Below are 19,613 nucleotides of genomic sequence, written 5' to 3'. Positions count from 1 at the left end.
TTTAATTTTGCTGTATGTACTGTATGTTGTGAATAGAAGAAAAAATCTATTTTTAAAGATAAAGAGGTTTAAATTAATTAAAATGAAAAGGCAACACTTTTACGTACATGTTTATATAGCGTACTGTACAGTACCTACAAGTGCTGAAGCTCATGGCTTGAATATCTCGGTCGAAGTAAGCAGTTTGACTATCTTCATCCATTTCGGGCAACCAATTCTCGCGTCCGCTTGACAATGAGAAGTTGCATGTGGTTATACTCGGGCTCACGTTCCATCTACTTCAGCACAGTTTCAAGCCCGGGAAACGCTTCACTAGCTAATGGTTCAGTGTCTGCTTCAAAATCGGCATGAAGGTCATCTTCCTAGACACTTTCTTCTCTCATTATTTCAATATGTTCATCATTTAGAATTTGAGAGTCTGACGAACCACGCACCATCCTTCTGCTGTATCTTCAGCATTAATTTCTGAACGTCCAGGAATTTTCAAAAGAATGTTTCGTAATTCCTCAAGTGACACGTCATCCTCATCTTCCTGCGTCTCTTCTCTTTCCTTTTCTTGAGCTTCTTTTGCTTCTTTTCCTTCTATTCTTCAGTTGATTCTGAAAAATTCTGATATTCTAAAAGCGATTCGGATACTCGGAGTTCAGATAATTGGAGTTCTACTGTACTGTATCCTTATTTGATTTTTGTTAATAAAGATTAAATATTAAAATGTTGTGCACAAATCTGACATTTATTACCAGTAAAATTACAACAATAAAGCTCTTTGTAATTCTTATCTTAAGTTTTTAACTGTGTATTTTTATTTTTTATTCTGTTCGGTCACTTCTGATTTCGTATGCGCAAGAGTTAGCGCCAAAAGAAAATGTAAATTAGTTAAGGCGAAGGACGGATATAAATACTGGGCGTTAACTGTAGCTTTAACTGTTTGAAATGCTAAATTCCATTGTGGTTGTCATTACTTTATAACCTGCCTTCGCTGCCACCGAGTTTGAACAATGGCCGCAAGTGCTGAGTTTTCCAATTATGTGCAGTCGAATATGAGTTGTTAACTAATAACTTGACATACTAAAGCTCCATTCTTATCAAATAAATCTGATTAGTTATGTTACTTTTAAGTTTTATATTTGACCTTCCAGCTCATGCTAAATTATTTTAATCTACTGTTCACGATAATAAAGTGTTGTTTTTATTTAATTTGTGTTATAGGGCATTAAATTGTTAGCAGATAGCTCATCGCCACTTATGCTAATATATACCCACGTATAACGGATCGTCAGTTAAAAGCTCTTTATTTAAATCACAAGTTTAATGAAATCATAGAATACCACCTCTTCTTCCCCCTTTGGCCGGGGGGAAAAGTAGAAAAAACACTCTATTCAGAACTCTTCATAGAAATGTGCACATTAGTTGCGTAGAGTCATCAGACTTTTTGATATCAGAATGTAGAGATATTAGGTAATTTTTAGAAGCAGAAGAGATGAAAAATTAGCAACCGCCTTCGCCGGGAATCGAACCACGGACCTCTGGAATAACGGTCCAGCGTGCAGAACCACTACACCACGAAGGCACGCTAGGAAGGCGGGATAAATACCTTACAAGAAGACGTGACAGGTGTGCAATGCCCTCTCCAGGACTCGAGCTTGAACTTCTCGAATAAGCACCGAGTGTGCTACTGTTACACCACGAAAGCATTCAGAGAGGAGGGAGAAGATACCTTATAATTGTGTGATAGGGTACTTCCTCGGCGTTCAAACCGAACCTCTTTCCAACCCTTATAATTGTTCGGACAGATATTTTATAGCTCTACTAAAATAGTTAGAAGCTAATAGCTTAGAGATTAATTATTTCTGTAATGGGAAGCATAAATTAGAAACTGCTTTTCAAATTCCCAATTCATCAGGTGTGTTGGTTCTTTATAAAGGTAGCTGTATGAGAATGACGACGCGAAATATGCAGCATATTTGTTAGGAAATGGAAAACCAAAAGTAGGACATTTTGTTGCAATTTTCCAGTTTTGAAGCAGTGCAAAGTTTATCATATAATCTTACTAATAGTGGATCTCGTATACTATTTAAGATCCTCCAGTTTCAAGCCTACAGTGTTCTACAACATGAGAACATAAGAGGTTTAAATCATCTTCGTTTTCCTTCAATTCATAAAGTTTCATTCTATTCATAATTTTTTTAAAAAAAATGGTAGAAATGAGTAATGTCACGAAACATTTAAACTCCTTACCTAACCCATGATGCATAGATACTGTTGCGTGCGTACTGTTTCGTAAAAGACTAAATGCACAAGTCCGATACAAAAATAATAAAATGTATTCTAATCACAAGAAATATAACAAAACGCAGGACTTTTCCTCTAAGATATTCGTACAGTATCACAATATTACAGAATATCACGCAGTACCTATATTTTAAACTACTGAAATGTTAAATAAAACACAAACCAAAACAACACTCAACAACTGAGCTGAGATGTTCTTTCTCTGAAGCTTTTATAGCTTTTTAAATCGGTAGCGAGAGACAGTTCTAGCAATTTCTGGAAAGCAAAAGAGTAGAATTACAGATACAGGTAACATACTAGTCACTTACATTTTTTCAAATTAAAATATCAATTACCGAGATGAACTTTTATTCAATGTTAAATGCACGTGCTCTTGTATTTTTACTTTTCCCGCCTAGCTTTCTCTTTAAATATGTCAGGCGCTGCATTGCACGGGGGAATAAAAGAATTTTAATTATAATTCTGTTAAAAATATCTAAGTAAATGCAATATTACGTAACAATATTCTTCAGCATTAGAAATACTATGTATAACTATTTTATGCCCATCTTAATATGGGTTTGAGTAACAATGAAGAATTGATCATAGCGAAGAATAACAAGGTAATCAATTTACCTTAAAACAATTACTTTGGGGCAAAACTTTGCATGAGATATCATCCAACGTTGTAATTAATAATCTCATTTTAACCATTTTCGGCTGGGGAACTATGGGTAACGGAACATGATGAAGCCTTTGAAACCTGAAGCTGTCACTGCCTTATTTCACGTTATCCCGTTATGCTCTCATATACATTATTTACTTACGTGTTACGTCTTAAGGCACTTCACGTAAGGGAGGGATGCCTCCGTGGAGGACCTATAAGGTATTTCTCCCGACTTCTTAGCGAGCCTTCGTGGTGTAGTGGTCTGCACGCTCACCGCGTCATTGAGAGGTCCGCGGTTCGATTCCCTGGAAAGGTGTTGCTAATTTTTCCTCTTTCCTGCTTCCAAATTACCTAATGTCTCTACACTGGCGCCCGAACTAAAGGGTGTTGGATGATGATTCTCCTCCCCCAGGATTTGGCGATTGGGTCCCCTAAAAACCCCAGTCGCCCTTTAAAAGGGGGAGTATATAAGGTAAAAGGTATTTCTCCCGCCTTTTTAGCGAAGGTATTTCTCCCGCCTTTTCGTGGTGTAGTGGTCTGCACACTCAGCGCGTAATTGAGAGGTCCGTGGTTCGATTCCCGGCGAAGGAGTTGCCTATTTTTTACTTTCCCCCGCTTCGAAAAAATACCTAATGCCGCTACATAATTCTAAGGGAAACACGTTATTAACACGTATTAACACGTTACACATGGGAAAAAACACGAAAACGCCCATGTAGCCAGCCTGTTCTTGGACCGAACTACGAGTGTTCAGAGACCGCTTGGCTGCTGGTGTGCCATGCCCTCATATGCATAAAGAAACCCATCTCGTTTCGTCCATGGACAATCCTCGGAAAAACATGTAGAAGTTAATTAAGTCGCTGCATCTAAGCATATAAAAACATTGTCCAAAAGGTACCGGGCATTTTTTTCATGTTTATCCCGAATATGTAAAATTACAATCTAAAATTCAATTTTTTTACTTCGCCTGATAATACAAATTTTATTAGCTTTTAAATAGAAAACTATACTATTATAACTATTAGTGCTTCAGCACGGAAGTATGGCTAATACGGCATGGAAAGTTTTCTTAAAACAGTCCATCAAGCGTCAGGTCACGTCATGTCACGGATGTTAGGGATTTAGCTCACATGGCATGGAGTAGCATTTCCATGAAAAGGAAATAAAGCAAACACCGCTACGCTTCACAGACGATAAGATTCAGCAAGGGATGCAACTTCGTTATCGAATCATGAAATGTCTGCCATCTGAAACGTAAAAAGTATAACGAACGCGCATTATGATAGAATTTTTAAAGAATACTCCAAGCCAATTCGATTGGGATATCTGATCTAAGATAAATAAAATTTAAAAATAAATAAATAATGGAAAATAAAAAAGTAGGTAAATAAAATGAAAAGCAGAATATTGGTCACGGTCTTATACATAAAAATATCCAAGATGCAGTTATCTCTTGAAATACACCGTTACCCTACTTTTGCTGTTAATATGTCTTAATAAGATGACTATTCTAAGACTATACCATAGAAGTTACATATAAATAATACATTCCTAAACTTAGAAAAATAAAAGAAAGCCTCCCCAACTGGTATAGTAGCTAGTGTCGCTGACTAACGTGCCAAAGGACCCAGGTTCGAATCTCGGAGAAGGAATAAATGTTTGTAAATGTAAATTTCCTGTGCAGCATGTGGGGCACTCTAAATAAGAGGCGGGCCAAATGTCCTCTCGAGATGTTGGTGGTAAGGAAAGAGGGGTGGAAGACCCTCGGAACCGTTCCCCCCCCGGGGTGCTTTCCATCAAAATTAGGGGCGGAACTGAGCTAAATCGCACTGTTCCCTGTAAGGCGCTCGAGGTTGTTGCTAACGACAGGCGTAAACTTGCGCTTCTTACCACGATGATTTTCGGGACTTGCCTCCTTTAGGTCAAAAAAGCATTAGCAACTAAAAAAAATAAATAAATAAATAAAATCTGCAAGCTTTCAGATTTTATGTTACGCCCAAAGGGGCACTTTCTTGAACGTTTTGTGTGTTACCTTTCTTTCTTAAATATCGCGTTTTTCACACTTAAACCATAAAATTCAATTCAATGGCAGTATCGCAAAATAATTTTAAAATCAGCATATGTTTAGAATTTCCGATACGGAGACTCACGTACTGTGCATAATTTTTTTTTTTTTTTTTTTTTTTTTTTAGTCTAAAGGGGCTTTGTCCCTAAAGGACTATAGTTTTCGTTTTGCGATTTTGCGTTGAATCACTATAAATGTCCGTTTCACTTTTCAAACTGTTGCCACCCAATGTTAGAGTCCTGCATTATATTCGAATAAATTACAAAAGGAAAAATCTGCATAAATGTATGTATATTTCTCGCATTGTGATAAAACAACGGTACATAGAGCCATCGAATTTTGAATGACGTAATCCTACTGAGAATATGGACATGTGGAAGACCAAATTTGAAATTTGTTTTACGATCGATTTCCTATTTTGTAAAACTTTAACGAATTTTTTATTAACAAACTCAAGGATTTCAAAGCGAGCTATGGCAACACTCTACGGGGGAATAAAAAACATTTTTTTCTCCAGCGCGAGAAACTGTGTATCGGAAAATCTAAAGATAGGCTTATTTTAAAATTATGTTGCGACCTTGCTATTGAACTGAATTTTATGGTTTAAGTGCAAAGATATTTAATAAATAAAGGTAACACACAAAACGTTAAAAAAACGCCCCTTTGGATGTAATTTAAAATCGACTTTGTTAATTAAAAATTCGCGCTAAAGCGTTACAAAATATGAACTGTGTAATAAAATAAATTCCAAATTTGGCCTTCCACATACCCGTATTCGGGTGGAGACGTACGTTATTCAAAATTGGATGTCTCTAGGTGCCGTCGTTTTATCACAATGCGAGAAACATACATTTATGCAGGTTCTTCATTCTTTAATTTCTGTAAGTATAATACAGAACGATAATATTTGGTGGCAACAGTTTGAAAAGTCAAACGGACATTCAAAATTTTCAACGTAAAATGCCAAAACGAAATTAACTTCTGGGCTAACGCCCTTTGGACTAAAGCGAAAGAAAGAAAGGAAGGAGAATGGAATTTCCGGTGAGTAATTTTGCGAGAATACCAAAGTGTAAATTTTAACTTTTTTAACTTTTAAAATGGAAACTAGTGAATAACTTCTCCTAATCTAAAGCTGAATATATTAACAATTGGATCACTCTCTTGTGCACTTCTTCAGATTCTTTTTATTTATGAGAACCCCAGGGATTCTAACATCTCCGAGTCGCTGGCAGCAGGAAATCAATCTGACTGCTGAGTAACATCGTCATAAAATTTTAGTATGATGGAGCAAGTTCTGTCTGATTGGTTGAAAATCAGTGCTTCAAGATAACTTCACTATCTCGTCCCTTAATGTTATGCACTCTCAGTAGGATCGGTTCATGTATAATGCCACAGAAAAAATGCCACAGAAACCTACCATTAAAGACTCCAAACTGGCACTAGGGAAAATATTCATAGCGATGGTTAAATATTAAAACTGTTAGGGTAAAACACGGTTAGTTTATTTGAGTACGGCAAAGTCTCGGGGGGCTATCTGCCTAAAGGGAAGGATGCCTTCGATTATCTGCCTAAGGGGAAGTACTTTCTAAGGGAAACTAGCTCCTCTACACGTTACACTTAGGGAAAAACCACGAAAATGCCCACGCAGCCAGCCCCTTCGCGAGATTCGAACCTCGGACCGAACTACCAATGTTCAGAGACTTTACCGCTTGGCCGCTGGTGGACCAGGAGAAAACATGATTTTTTAAAATCGTTCCGTAAAGTGATGCTCGATTCTTAACAAATTTCCCCTCAAAATAAAATTTTACACTAAACTAGGCTACTTGAGAATGAGTAGAAGAGATTCATTGCATGCACTGATAGTTTCCTTTTCGATTCGGTTCCGAGTGGTAGAGTGAGCGAGCTTAATAGATATGTAGCGTTGTAGGGTGTATTTCAATTTTCTAACAGGTATTTTTTATTTTGAAACCCTTTCTTTTAAACTCTTGTTTTCCACTTACAGCTCCCCACCAGAGTGAGTTTTCAGTTGCATAGTTTAATCAGTTTCACTACGTTCAGCATACACAAAGTATTTAGGAATATTACAGCGTATATATAGTGTCTTTGAAAAGGTGTTCTGCGAAGAATTTTTCCAAGAAAGACTGCCTTACAATATTTTGCGTTTGCTACAGTGATCTCCCAAATTCAAATGAATTGCAAATTTGACAAGATTCTGGCTTTTTTAAAAAGAAAATAAAAGAAAATCTGAAAGGTTTCAGATTTTAAATTACGTCCAAAGGGTTTTTTTTTAGCATTTTCTGTGTTTCCTTTATTCATTAAATATCACGTTCTTCGCACTTAAACCATAAAACTCAGTTCAAGAGCAATATCACAATATAATTTTAAATTGAGCATATCTTTAGAATTTCCGTTACACAGTCTCGCGCACTGGAGATAAAAATGTTTTTTTTCTCTAAAAAGTTGCCATTGCTCGCTTTGAAATCCTTCGCCGTTTATAATGAATCAACGCAAAATGCCAAACCGAAATTAATAGATTTGGAAAATTGTCAACTTTGGTGTTAAGTTAAAAACAAAATAATTTATTCATTTTGAGGGACAAAGAGCAAAATCTCTCATCATACGCTGAACATTTTGAGTTCTATCAAAGCCAAGGAAAAGTCAGACTACATTTGAAATCGATGTCTTACAGCTTTTAGTTTTCATATACTTTCCTGATAAAATTATAATTCAGCCTTGAATTATTTTTTAATGTTTTATACGTAAAAAGGCCCAAAAGGCAGTCTTTTGTAAGTAATATGTTCGTAAAAGACGACTACAGGCTTTGTTTCATTAAATAATACTCCCAGACAAATATTTCCAAAAACGAAGTTTCTCAGAATCAGGTAGAGAAAGATAACTTTCTGAAAAAGTTTTGAAGTTAAGGTTGTTTGGATTATGGTAAAACACACGAGGGCTAGTTGCTTAAGGAAGGAATGTGTTCGTGCAGGGTTTTTCATGGAAAACTGATCCGCATTGTCATTGCACATGATGAAAACCATGAAAACTCTCATGCAGCCAACTCATTCTAAGAAATTCGAGCCTTGATCGAACTACCAGTGTTCAGCTGTTATGTCAGTCTGCAATATTCTGAGCACAGTTTAAAGACTGAGGGTAGAAGGGTTCTGAAAGCATCTTTAAAAATGACAATAATAAATTGAAAGACCATTAAAAATGTTGTGCTATATTAAGTCCACTGTAGTAATTAACATACGAAAGAACATTGCATGGGATGATGTATAATAGTTTTATACAGCTTTAAGATTTTAAATGACATAAGTACTTTGCTCTATTCTCCATAAGCCCACCAGCGGCCGAGCGGTAAAGTCGCTGAACACTGGTAGTTCGGTCCGAGGTTCGAATCCCGCGAACGGGCTGGCTCGCTAGGTTCACTTAACAGCGTTACATCCTATTCATTTTCTAACTCAGAGTGCACAAAATTATATCATCTGAAAAATTACCACATGTTTTATTCAAATACTATAATAAATCTAAAACGATGTATAAAAGAAATTAAACAAATAAAAAACAAATAATTTTTCACAGACGATTCAGCGCCGCTTGCCTTATGCACATCCGCTACTAATTGATTCAGTTCCCACTTTGCGGCAAGGTAAAAATACATAAAAATTCAAAATATATTCATTAAAAATTGAAAGATATAGAAAAACAGGAAACACCAAGTATAGTTAAAATAATTATAAAAACAATGTTTGCCATTAAAATTACAGTTTCTACACAGAAAAAAGCTAATAATGATGATTGGCAATAAATCTACTATTCTGCTAAATTTCAAATGTAAACAAATATGGCTGCCATGCTAAAGAAATATTAGGATTGGCCGCACTTAAAAAACTTTTAAATTGTTGATAATTCCACAATTATTACATGCAAGTTAAGTAAAGGCATCAAAACCTGAACTGGAAGTTAAGAACAACATAATTCAATCATTATTTTTAAAGCAAAAAATGCACAATTTACAAATATATAAGAATAAAAAAAAACTGAAATCACTGAGTCGAGTAACTATATATTTATATAATTTTGTGCGGCCGATATCAACCAAAATAGGAGGTGCCCATCCAATGTTATAGCAGTCTTATGTACAAAATTTTAACGTTCTGGGGCTACTCATTTTTGAGTTATGCGAGATACATATATACATACGTACCTACATACGTACAGACGCCACGAAAAAAAAAATCTCGTCAAAATTCATTTTAAATCAATTTTATAATCTTTTGGGAAGGAAGATTACTTTATTCTGTCCTTACATATGGATGTCACGCAAAAACATCGTTAAATTGCGTTTGATAGCGGTCAGAATGGATATTTTCGTTAAAATATGATACCCGAAATTTTCGCGATTACAATACTTCTTTTTTACTTTGTACAAAGAAGTAAAAAAAAGATGCGAATATTGCAAAAACTCAGCACTCGTATATTCTAAACAACGTTCTTACTTCATTAAATATTCGAATTTTCATCTTCAAAAAAGTTTCAGAGAACTTATAGAAAGAATCAAAAAAAGTTATCTTTCTTTGGAGCGCTCGTGTATGCTTCAAAGAATAATAAAAGATATTTAAATTAAAAAATATTCTCTCTTATAAGCATCCACCTACATAATCTTTCTTTGAAAAGAAGTTACGAAAAAGACCAAAAGAAGAGAGACCGGTTTAAGAAGTCGTGACTTCCTATTGACGTAAGTCTTATCGGAGTAGTTGTGTTTTATTACCCTTTAATGGGAATTTTTCTCAGTTTTATGGCTCAGGCGTTTCTTTACGGCTTTATTGAAGTTTCAAAAAATTAGTCGATAAAATCAAAGCACCTAGTTAACGGAGAGATTGAAAACACGGAGAGTTAATTTATGCAATCGAGATAAGGTAAAATGTCTGCCATTGAGGCGCAGGCAGAATAATAACCACCGGAATCACGTTAGAGAAGAAATATTTTCTGCCTTCTTCTTAATTTGCCTGTTAGGTAAATAATCTGAAGTTTCTCTTCTCTGTTTCTCTTAAAATTTATTGAATTCTCTTGGTTAATCTATATATATATATAAAGAAGAAAGTATGTATTTGTTCCATAATAACTCAGTCACTACTATAGCCAACGTCACCAAACTTTGTACAATTCTTTTCTGGGTTCTGGAAAAGGTCGACGTCCACTTTTTTCCAAAAACGAATAGCTAAAATCAGAAATATTAATTAAAAACTCGGAATAACGATCATTTTCGCCTCATTTTTCCGGGTGGCAACAATATCACAAGGTGGAGACGAAAATTTGCTTTAAAGTTGTTGCCACTGCTCGCTTTCAAGTCCTATAGTTTGTTAATAAAAAATTGTTAAGTTTTATGATGAAATAAAAATAGCATTGCCAAACATTAAATACATTATTCTCGATTCCAAAAATTAGTGTGAAACTATTTCGACTAATCCCATCTTCGCACGGCTTTAATCAGCCGAAATATTAATTATAAACTCCGAAAAGCGCTCATTTTCGCAATCATTTATCCGAGTGGCAATAGCCTAGGGCGTCGGATATAAAAATGCTTTATTCCGAGAAGTGTTGCCACTGCTAGCTTTCAAATTGTAGAGTTTGTTAATCAAAAATTTATAAGTTTTATAGAATCTATACATATAAAGAGGAATGTATGTTTGTGTATTTGTTAGTTTTTCCGCGTTATTAATTTCTGATCATCAAAAACAGTTTTTTCTCACATTTAATCGACTCAAATTGTATATAGTAGGTGAAATATTGGATGGAATTGGAGCTTTTACGACCCTTTGATCAGACAGACGAAAAGCATTAAAAATTGCGTGACATTGCTGCTGATATATAGAGAAAGAATTAGTTTATTTTTCTATGGACATTTTTTATGTGGGTTCCCTATCGCATCAGACTGAAAAATGTCTGACTCTGAATCGTATTTTTTGGAATTGTTATTAGAGAAGGATTGCAGCGCTATCGTTCTCTCTATCGTTAGATGCATTACTCTTAATCTAACTTAACTGGCATCGGTTATTTCCACTAGTTATAGGATAAGTAAGTTCGTAAAACAGGATCAGTCTGATAATTCGTGAATGGTTCAATTTCTTTAAGCCATCATGTATAAGGTGGTCATAAAGTCCCTTTACACGCCCAATTATTTCTTTGTAAATTTAATGACACTTAACAGTTATTTGTCCAAAATCGTCCAGCTGTTCGCCACCATAATCCCTGCACAGCTTTATACGTCTAAATGTCCTCCTGCCCATCCGCTTTAGCGGCTGCAGTGCCATATGCTGGAAGGTTTCAAGCACACTTGCCCGCAGAGCATCTTTGTCCACATACTACTTCTTCCTGATGTATGATTTGATGATCCTATAAGGATTATGTTAATTTTATTAACAGTTAAATGAGTAAAAGTTCCTTTCCGGTCAATTCTTACTTCAACTTACTACTTCCGGCCAGAACGTAGTTTTAGAATCACATCTTAATATATAATGAGGAAGAGCGGTATTTGACCGCGAAGTTCTTCGGTCTTAGTGAGAGTGATATCAGGTATTCTGGTTGCACGCGTCCGCCTTTTTAGGCTACTCTCTCGTAAGCTATTATCACGCTAGGCCTTCCTTGATAGCTTCGCACTCTATTAACGTTAGGGGGGCCAACTCTGATAGAATTTTGATAGCTTCAGCTAAACCTCTTTAGTTTAGATTAGTTTAGTTAAATTCTTAGTCTCTTAAATTCAAGTCCAGGTATCGGTACACTCCAAGACGGAGTTTTGTTAAACCTTAGTTGGAATAATAAAGAGTTAGTTTACCATTCTATCTTGTTGTTTCCTGTCACACGAACGCAAGCGATTATTCACTTATCAGTTCTTAAGATCCTTCCCTTTCAACAGTAACTTAGAAATACAAAGTGAGGAACTCTCCAATCCCCAGCGGAGCTTTGTCTGGTGTCGTAAGCTCCGGACTTCAAAGTGGCCAAGGATAAGGGACCTGTTGAATTTAGAGACCCATTTCCTATCCGTGTGCCAGGAAACAATTCATTCAGACTTTCAAGAACAGCAAGTACAAAGTAGGAGAGATCTTCATCGTGTAGGTAACCAACAGTGTTCGTTGATACCCAAATTCTGCAGCTGCGGAAGAAGCCAATTATTCAACATCTCGAGATAAGTAACCTGGCTCACGGAATTCTCCGAAAAGTAGGGCCCAAAGATGTGCCCTTCAATCATCTCCGCCCACAGTTTTCTCCTCCCACCTCATCAAAGTATGACGACTTTGTGGCTCCTTACCGAATCCTTCACGAAATCTATCCACCATCTGTGCCATATTTTCGTTGTTGCGCTTCCTTTCATGGACCCACACACTTGTCACTAAGATCTGCTCCAAAGAAAAGTGGCTGGTATCTACCGTTGTTCTTCACCAAGCACAGAAAGCGATACAATGAACTGGGAAACGCACAGACTTCATTCTTCTCCCCAGGCAGTCATGATTCAATCAAGTTGAAATTCACCTGAGGAGCACAGTTGCCGTGTCAGTGATTAATATGAGAGATTCAAACCTTAAACATCTTCCCATCTTACACTGTTACACCCATTTAGTTCAGGTGTAAAGTAATTTTCTGGCCACACAGCTTATCACGATCGTTTTTCAAAAATCCAAAGTACCTTGTCAGGAATTAAACTACATTTGCGAATAAGGAATGGCAATAATTCGAAGCTTCGGACTTCAGCTCCGCACTGGAACACAATCATTTTTTTTTCGATTATTCCTCCCTCTTAATCCTTCCTGTCTCCCCAAATGGAGCTCGAACTGTGAATGAAACATTTAATACTTCTTCTCCAGACTTCGGCTGGTGGATTGAGGATTCAACTGCTCTCATTTCGGTTGTCTATTTTGTTTTATCCCATCTAGCTAGTGTGGTCTTATCGAGGCGGAATAAAAAACTTTTCCGAGGGAACATTTCTTACAGCACTAGTTTTAACAGCATTTCGTTCAGCTATCTGTTGCTTGTATACTGCTGCAATATTTTTAAGACACTGCGGAAACAACTGGGTGGGATAGAAAAAAGGTTTCGCGGAGGAGAGGAAGTCGTAGAACCAATCAGTGAGAAATCTTCCTTTTCACTCCTTTGAGGATCGTATTTCTTAGAGAAATTTCTACTGAATTGCTGATACAAATTTTAGCTTCGATACGTCTAAATTAATCACTGTGCTATACAATAGCATGTAGAGATATTACGATTACTTCGAAGCAGGAAAGATAAAAAAATGAGCAGTACGCTTACTGGGACTCGAGCCCCGTACCTCTCGAATACGCGCCGAGTGTGCTGACCATTACACCACGAAGGCAGGCTAAGAAGATAGGAGAACTATCTTATATACTACCCCTTTTAAAGGGCGACTGGAGGACTCAACGTCCAAATCCTGGTGATGAAGAATCATCATTCACCACCTTTTTAATTCGGGCGCCACTGTAGTCATGTAGAATTTTTTGATTCAGGAACTTGAATAAATGTGCAATGCCTTCGTCGGGACTCGAACCTCGAACGTCTGGAATACGGCCGAGTGTGCCGACCACTACACCACGAAGGCATGCTAAGAAGGTGAGAGAAATACCTTGTAAGCATACCACAGTATGCTATTGTGGAGCAACATTCGATTACCAGTAGGTCGTTATTCGAAAGTGCGCCTGCGTGTTAAATGCTGAGTAAATGAACATTTTTACAATGAGTCTTCGCTTTCAAACCCCTTTTTGCTCAATGAGTTCAGTTATCCATCTGCGTAACGTAACTCATTTTCCCAGTTATGCCTTCGAGGTACTGAAACTGTAACTAGTCAGCTTGAGGGAATGCCTTATTGCATCTCCAAGTTACATTAATTTTTTTTTACTCCCGAATTTTATTCCAGCACCTGTCGTCAAGTCGTGCCCTTGTTCAATTTCAGCGTCACTTACAAAACAACACATATTGTCTTAAAATTAATTTATTTCAAAAAAGCTACGAAAGGTAAAATTTCAAGGAAAACTAACAGTATTTCCAGTCTGTTCGCTTCTCTTCCAAAATAAACGATTAAACAACAATTTAATTCCATGATACATTTTTACTTCCTTGTACGAAGTAAAGGAAGTGTTGTTTTCACGAAAAATTCCGGGTACCATATTTCAACGAAAATATCCATTTTGATCGCTATCGAATGCAATTTAACGATGATTTTGCGAGATATACGTAAATAAGAACAGAATAAAGGACTCTTTCCTCCCCAAACGAATTATAAAATTGATTCAGAGGAGATTTTTTTTTTCGTGGCGTACGTACATACAGATGTACGTACGTATGTACGTACTCGCATAACTCAAAAATGAGTAGCTTTCCAACTTTGAAATTTTGTATATAGGACTGCTATAATATTTAGCTGCGCACCTCCCTTTTTGGTTGTAACCGGGCGTACCAAAAGTATTATATATATATATATATATATATATATATATATATATATATATATATATATAACCACTCTGTTACTCGGTTCCGTGAGCTCAGTTATTTGTTTCTTATAGTTTAATAAATTGCGCCTTTTTTGCTTGAAAAATGTTTGAATTATGTTGTTCTTATCTTCCGGTTACAGTTTTTATGCCTTTTGTTAATCTGCATGCAATAGTTGTAGAACTATTAATAATTTAAAAGTTGCTGAAGTGCGGCTAAGCCTTCGTTTACCCTACCAGCCATATTTGCTTACATTTGAAACTTGGCAGAATAGTGAATTCAGTTTCTGCATCTTCAGCGTCTTTTTACCTAGTGGAACCAAAATTAAACTTTCATTTTTCTACAAAACTTTCATTTTCTACGAAAAATCCGCCTCGTTGCCTGCTGGCCGAATTGCTCGTTTTTGCGTAGAAACTAATTTTAATTGTAAAAATTGTTTGTTTGAGGATTTTAACTGTATTTGTTGTTTTATTTTTTTCCTATATTTTTCAATTTTTAATGAAGATATTTCAATGTTTTATGTATTTTTCCTTGTCACAAAGTGAGAACTGAATTAATTGAATAAGAAATATATCTCTAGTAAAATTAGAGGAAATAAGTTTAAATGAAATGCAGAAAAAAAGTGCGTAATTCCGTACAAGGAATTAATTATTAATATTCCGTACAAGAAGTCATGTAGATCAGATTTTATTTCTTACAATGAACAATTTTTAAAGTATCTTACATTCCTTTTAATTCGTTTTAAAAGCCCACCTGAAAAATTATTCACGTTAAAATTGCGTCAGAATCTCGTTGATCTCATTCTGAATAGACTATACTTACCACTATCTTACTTTCACCGCAACAGAATGAAGAGTAAATTTAATCAATGAAATCAAGAAATCAGTGACATTGTTCATTAAAATTATAATAACATGGTTTATGTATCTCTCACATAAATCTCTGAGGCTTCAATTACAAGTCAAGGCTTCAAAAAAATCCCTTGGTCACGTTTGCCACAATTTTCGTTGCAAATTAAATCAGAGCATTAATAATGACGAGTCAGATTACGATACTCACAAAGTGGCGTCTTTTCTGGAATGCCCCACCCTACCGGATACACAGGGCCGACTGGTGGATTATATCAGATGATGTTTCGGCAGCATCCCGTGGTAATGTTCATTGCAACGTAGGATTCCAGACGCTGCAGTAAAATAAAAATTTAAAAATTGGAGCAAGGAGTTTCCAAAGAATGCTCAAAGAAAAAAATCGCGTCATAGCGTAAATCCGGATCGTGTTCTAAGTAACTTCTAATTAAGCACATCACGGGCAATTTGCTTCCTTCAACTTTTGATTTGCTTCCTTTAGGTAGTGGATTACATCTGACCACCTTAACGCACCAGAAGACCATTTAATGTCTTTTGGGATTAGGACTGTATGTGTTGTCCTGATTTTTGTTGCTTTTGACAGTTTCTGTGAGATCATAAATTGTTGGTCCCTAGATTTACCTTACGGAATAAGCATATAGTGCCCGTGCGGCAAAGGACCAAAGCATTTGGATTACGGAGTACCTTTGCAATTAATTGCAATTACCTCCCCATCATCGTTCATAAAAATGAAATAAATAAGAGAGAAGCAGTCGCTAAAGTAGATGAAGGAGAAGATAAGCTGAAGTCAGGAATCGCTAAGGGTCCTCATTGTTAGGACACAGGAGGGGAGTATGAGAGTTTATCACAATTGAACGCGTTTAGCCCCCCGTAGTGAGTCAACTTCTTGTACTCGGTAACAAAGACCGTGTACAGCATGGCTATCTTAACTCAGGGCTCTTTCTTTAGCCCTGATCTTAACTATGGAACTTGGCTTTCGCCAGACATTAGAGTTTTTGCTGCATGACGCGGACGACACACAACGGTACCTGAAGGTTACTACTGAACAGCCAATGCAAAGGTGAAGTTAAAAACTCGGTACCAAAGATACTCTTAAAAGGTTGAAGGTTCAGGGGGGATCCTTGGACTCTCACCACTCTTCTCTAATATACTCGGACCTCACCCCCCCCCAGGGTATTCTATCTAGAAATCCAAATTTGGGCGAAAGCTTAACAGTTAACTAAGTACAACAGTACCTTTAGTCACCTACGGCAGGGGATCTCAACCGGTGGTACACAACAGAAAAACAGGTGGTAAGCAAAAAAGGTAAGTATTTTGAATTATTAAATTCAAAAATTAAAACCTTAACATCCTGATTAAAGTTTTTTCCCTAATACTCCTGTATTTACGGGATTTGAGTTTTGTTCAAGAGTGGTAGTCCTAAAGGTTTTCAGTTTTTGTTTATATGGTACGCGTTAGTCAAAAGGTTGAGAACCGCTGACCTACGGTACTATAGAAGTGTTCCTGTATCTATACCTGTTCATTACCTCTAAAGAAAACTGAAAAAAAAAAAAATTCTATTATATTAAAATCTTGGATCATTATTTTAAAACCAGACATAGTATTAAAAAAATGTCCTGAAAAACAAAAGGAACATTATTTGCTTAGCTTATAGATGTCGAATATTTTTAATAAAGCTACCTACAGGGTGGAAAAACAGACATAACAGATGGAGTTCTAGTCAGAAGCTATGCAAAATACAAAAATTTTCAAATCGTTGAAATCTTCACATTTAAAATAACAAAAAAATGTACAAAAAATACATTTTTTGGTCAAAAGGGCGTACAATGTGCCCTGAAGGACTATTATTTTCGTTTCGGCATTTTAAGTTGGTTCACTATAAATGTCCGATTCATTTTTCAAATTGTTGCAACCAAATACTATCGCCCTGTATTATATTTAAAGATATTAATATAATGAAGAATATGTATAAATGTATCTATGTTTCTCGTCTTGTGATAAGACAACGATACCTAGAGCCATCCAGTTTTGAATACCGTACGTCTTCACCCGAATATGGGCATCTGGAAGCCCAAATTTCGAATTTGTTTTATTATATACTAACAGCTGCGCTGCCAGCTTTCGTCTGGCATTTAAATGTACCGGGAAAATGCCTGAAGTATATATTTAAGTAAATACTGATATCATCAAAGTGTTTATTTATTATGCATATAACTTTAGTTATGCAAGAGACCTTTTAATGCGCGAGATCGTTTAAAGCTCGTTCATTGCTGTGATACATAGGAAAAACAACCGGTTCTATAGTTGAAGACACAGGTTATGGAGAAAAATATAGCAGTGATGTGACACCTAAACTGGAGTAATGAAGATACCAAATTTCCAAAATACTTTTCAGTTTGAGCAACTTTCAGACACTTCTCATGATTTAACGTTTTTCAAACATATGAAATAGAGGTACGAAGATTATCATATATGTTCTCATTTTTATCACTGCAAAAGATTACGAAATAATCACAGATTTATTTGCTAAAACAAATTAAAACGCCTGTCACCGGTAGGAAAATCTGTTAGCCAAACTGTTCGATTAAAATTCGGTGATCAAATGCGCTAGCTAGTTTCTTTTTCAACTTTTAAATTATTTAAAAGTGATATTTGAATCAAACGGCTAACTACGATTCCGAATTGTAAAAGAGCTTCAACATCATTAATTCATATTTGTAATATCTATACTATTGAAACCCACGCGAGTCTTTCTGTTTGTTTGTGGCATTATCTCCTCCGCACGGCGAGCAGTTGAGCTTCGAAAGAGGTTATCCCGGATTCCAAAAATTCGTGGGAAACCATTTTGACCATTCTCACCTTCGTACGACTTTAATTAGCCGAGATATTGATTTAAAACTCTGAAATCGCTAATTTTCGCACTCATTTTTTCGAGTGGCAACAGTCTTGCGCGTTGGAAATAAAAATCTGCTTTATTTCGAAAAGCGTTGCCACGGCTCGCTTTCAAATCGTAGACTTTCTTAGTAAAAATATTTCTAAGTTTCAAAAATTCTGAAATAAAAATAACATTGTCAAACATAAAATATATTATTTCCGATTCCAAACATTCGTGGGAAGTCATGTCGACTATTCCCATCTTCGTATGACTTTAAATAGTCGAGATAGTAATTAAAAACTCTGACAACGTTAATTTCCGCACTCATTTCTCCGAGTGGCAACAATCTTGCGCGCTGGAGATAAAAATCTGTTTTATTTCGAAAGGTGTTGCCACTGCTCGCTTTCAAATCGGAGAATTTGTTAATAAAAATTTGTAAGTATTAAAAAATATGAAATAAATTAGCATTGCCAAACTTTAAACATATTATTATTCCATAAGGTCATATTCTGGCGCTGGAAACGCACGTGATTGCATGTGACGTCATTGTATGCCGAAAATTTTTCATTAATGTCAGCATTTTAAATAAACAGCTGCTGTTGGCAACGTTTTTGTTTCAAGTTGGTATTATTGACACGATATATTAGCGCCACATTAAACCTTTTATTGATATTATGAAAATGTTGTTATATTACAGTAAATTTAAAGCCATACGTATAAGTATTAATCTAAAGTGCCCAAAGTTTTTGTTTTCTGGTTTGGCAACAAAAATTATTTATAAATGGGTTGTTGCTTGGAAAGAATGAACTGATTTCATTCATATTGAAATGTTTTTATATATTTGCTTTTCACGTGTACGTAGAACTGATAAATTTGGCTTTGGCTGTAGCCCGCTAGTACTTTTCCAATAATTGTAGTATTTTATATATTTTTTAATTCCGACATACAATAGTTCGTTAGTTTAATATTTTTAATTCTACTTTCTGAAAACGAACGAATCGCAGCAAATGCCGTCTTTATATCATATGCATAATTAATATAAGCTCTATTTTGCAAATAAAATATCCAATTTCTCTATGCATTTGTAGACACAGTACATAGACAAGTGTATTTAGGGACAAAATTTAAAACTTAAATCATGATTTAAGATCTACAATTAAGTAATTTTATTAACTGTTGTCTTAGGCCAGAAGACAATTACTTTTAAAACAAACAGTTTCCTGCTTAAATTTTCTAATGTTTTATTTGTCTAGACTGCAGGACTTACAATAATTTCTACCAGGCGACATCGGACTTAAAAAGTACTTGATATATACGCTTCCCGTCTGGCGACATCGAAGTAAAAGTGCTTAATATATACGGTTCCCG

The 19,613-nt window shown here is 35.8% G+C and overlaps 1 non-coding gene across 1 annotated transcript; it reads right to left on the bottom strand.

Moving 5' to 3' along the window:
* Positions 1-1,496: 1,496 nt before the first annotated feature.
* TRNAN-GUU (transfer RNA asparagine (anticodon GUU)) lies at positions 1,497-1,570 on the bottom strand. The gene has a single exon. It is a non-coding gene; the product is annotated as a tRNA-Asn (tRNA).
* Positions 1,571-19,613: the final 18,043 nt, after the last annotated feature.

The sequence above is a fragment of the Stegodyphus dumicola genome, chromosome 5, assembly GCF_044657685.1.
Source record: "Stegodyphus dumicola isolate Sdum_Otavi_A_Nest chromosome 5, ASM4465768v1".
Classification (NCBI taxonomy): Eukaryota; Metazoa; Arthropoda; class Arachnida; order Araneae; family Eresidae; genus Stegodyphus; species Stegodyphus dumicola.
Note: the sequence above shows the minus strand (reverse complement) of the source record. Positions and strands in the feature narration are given on the sequence as shown.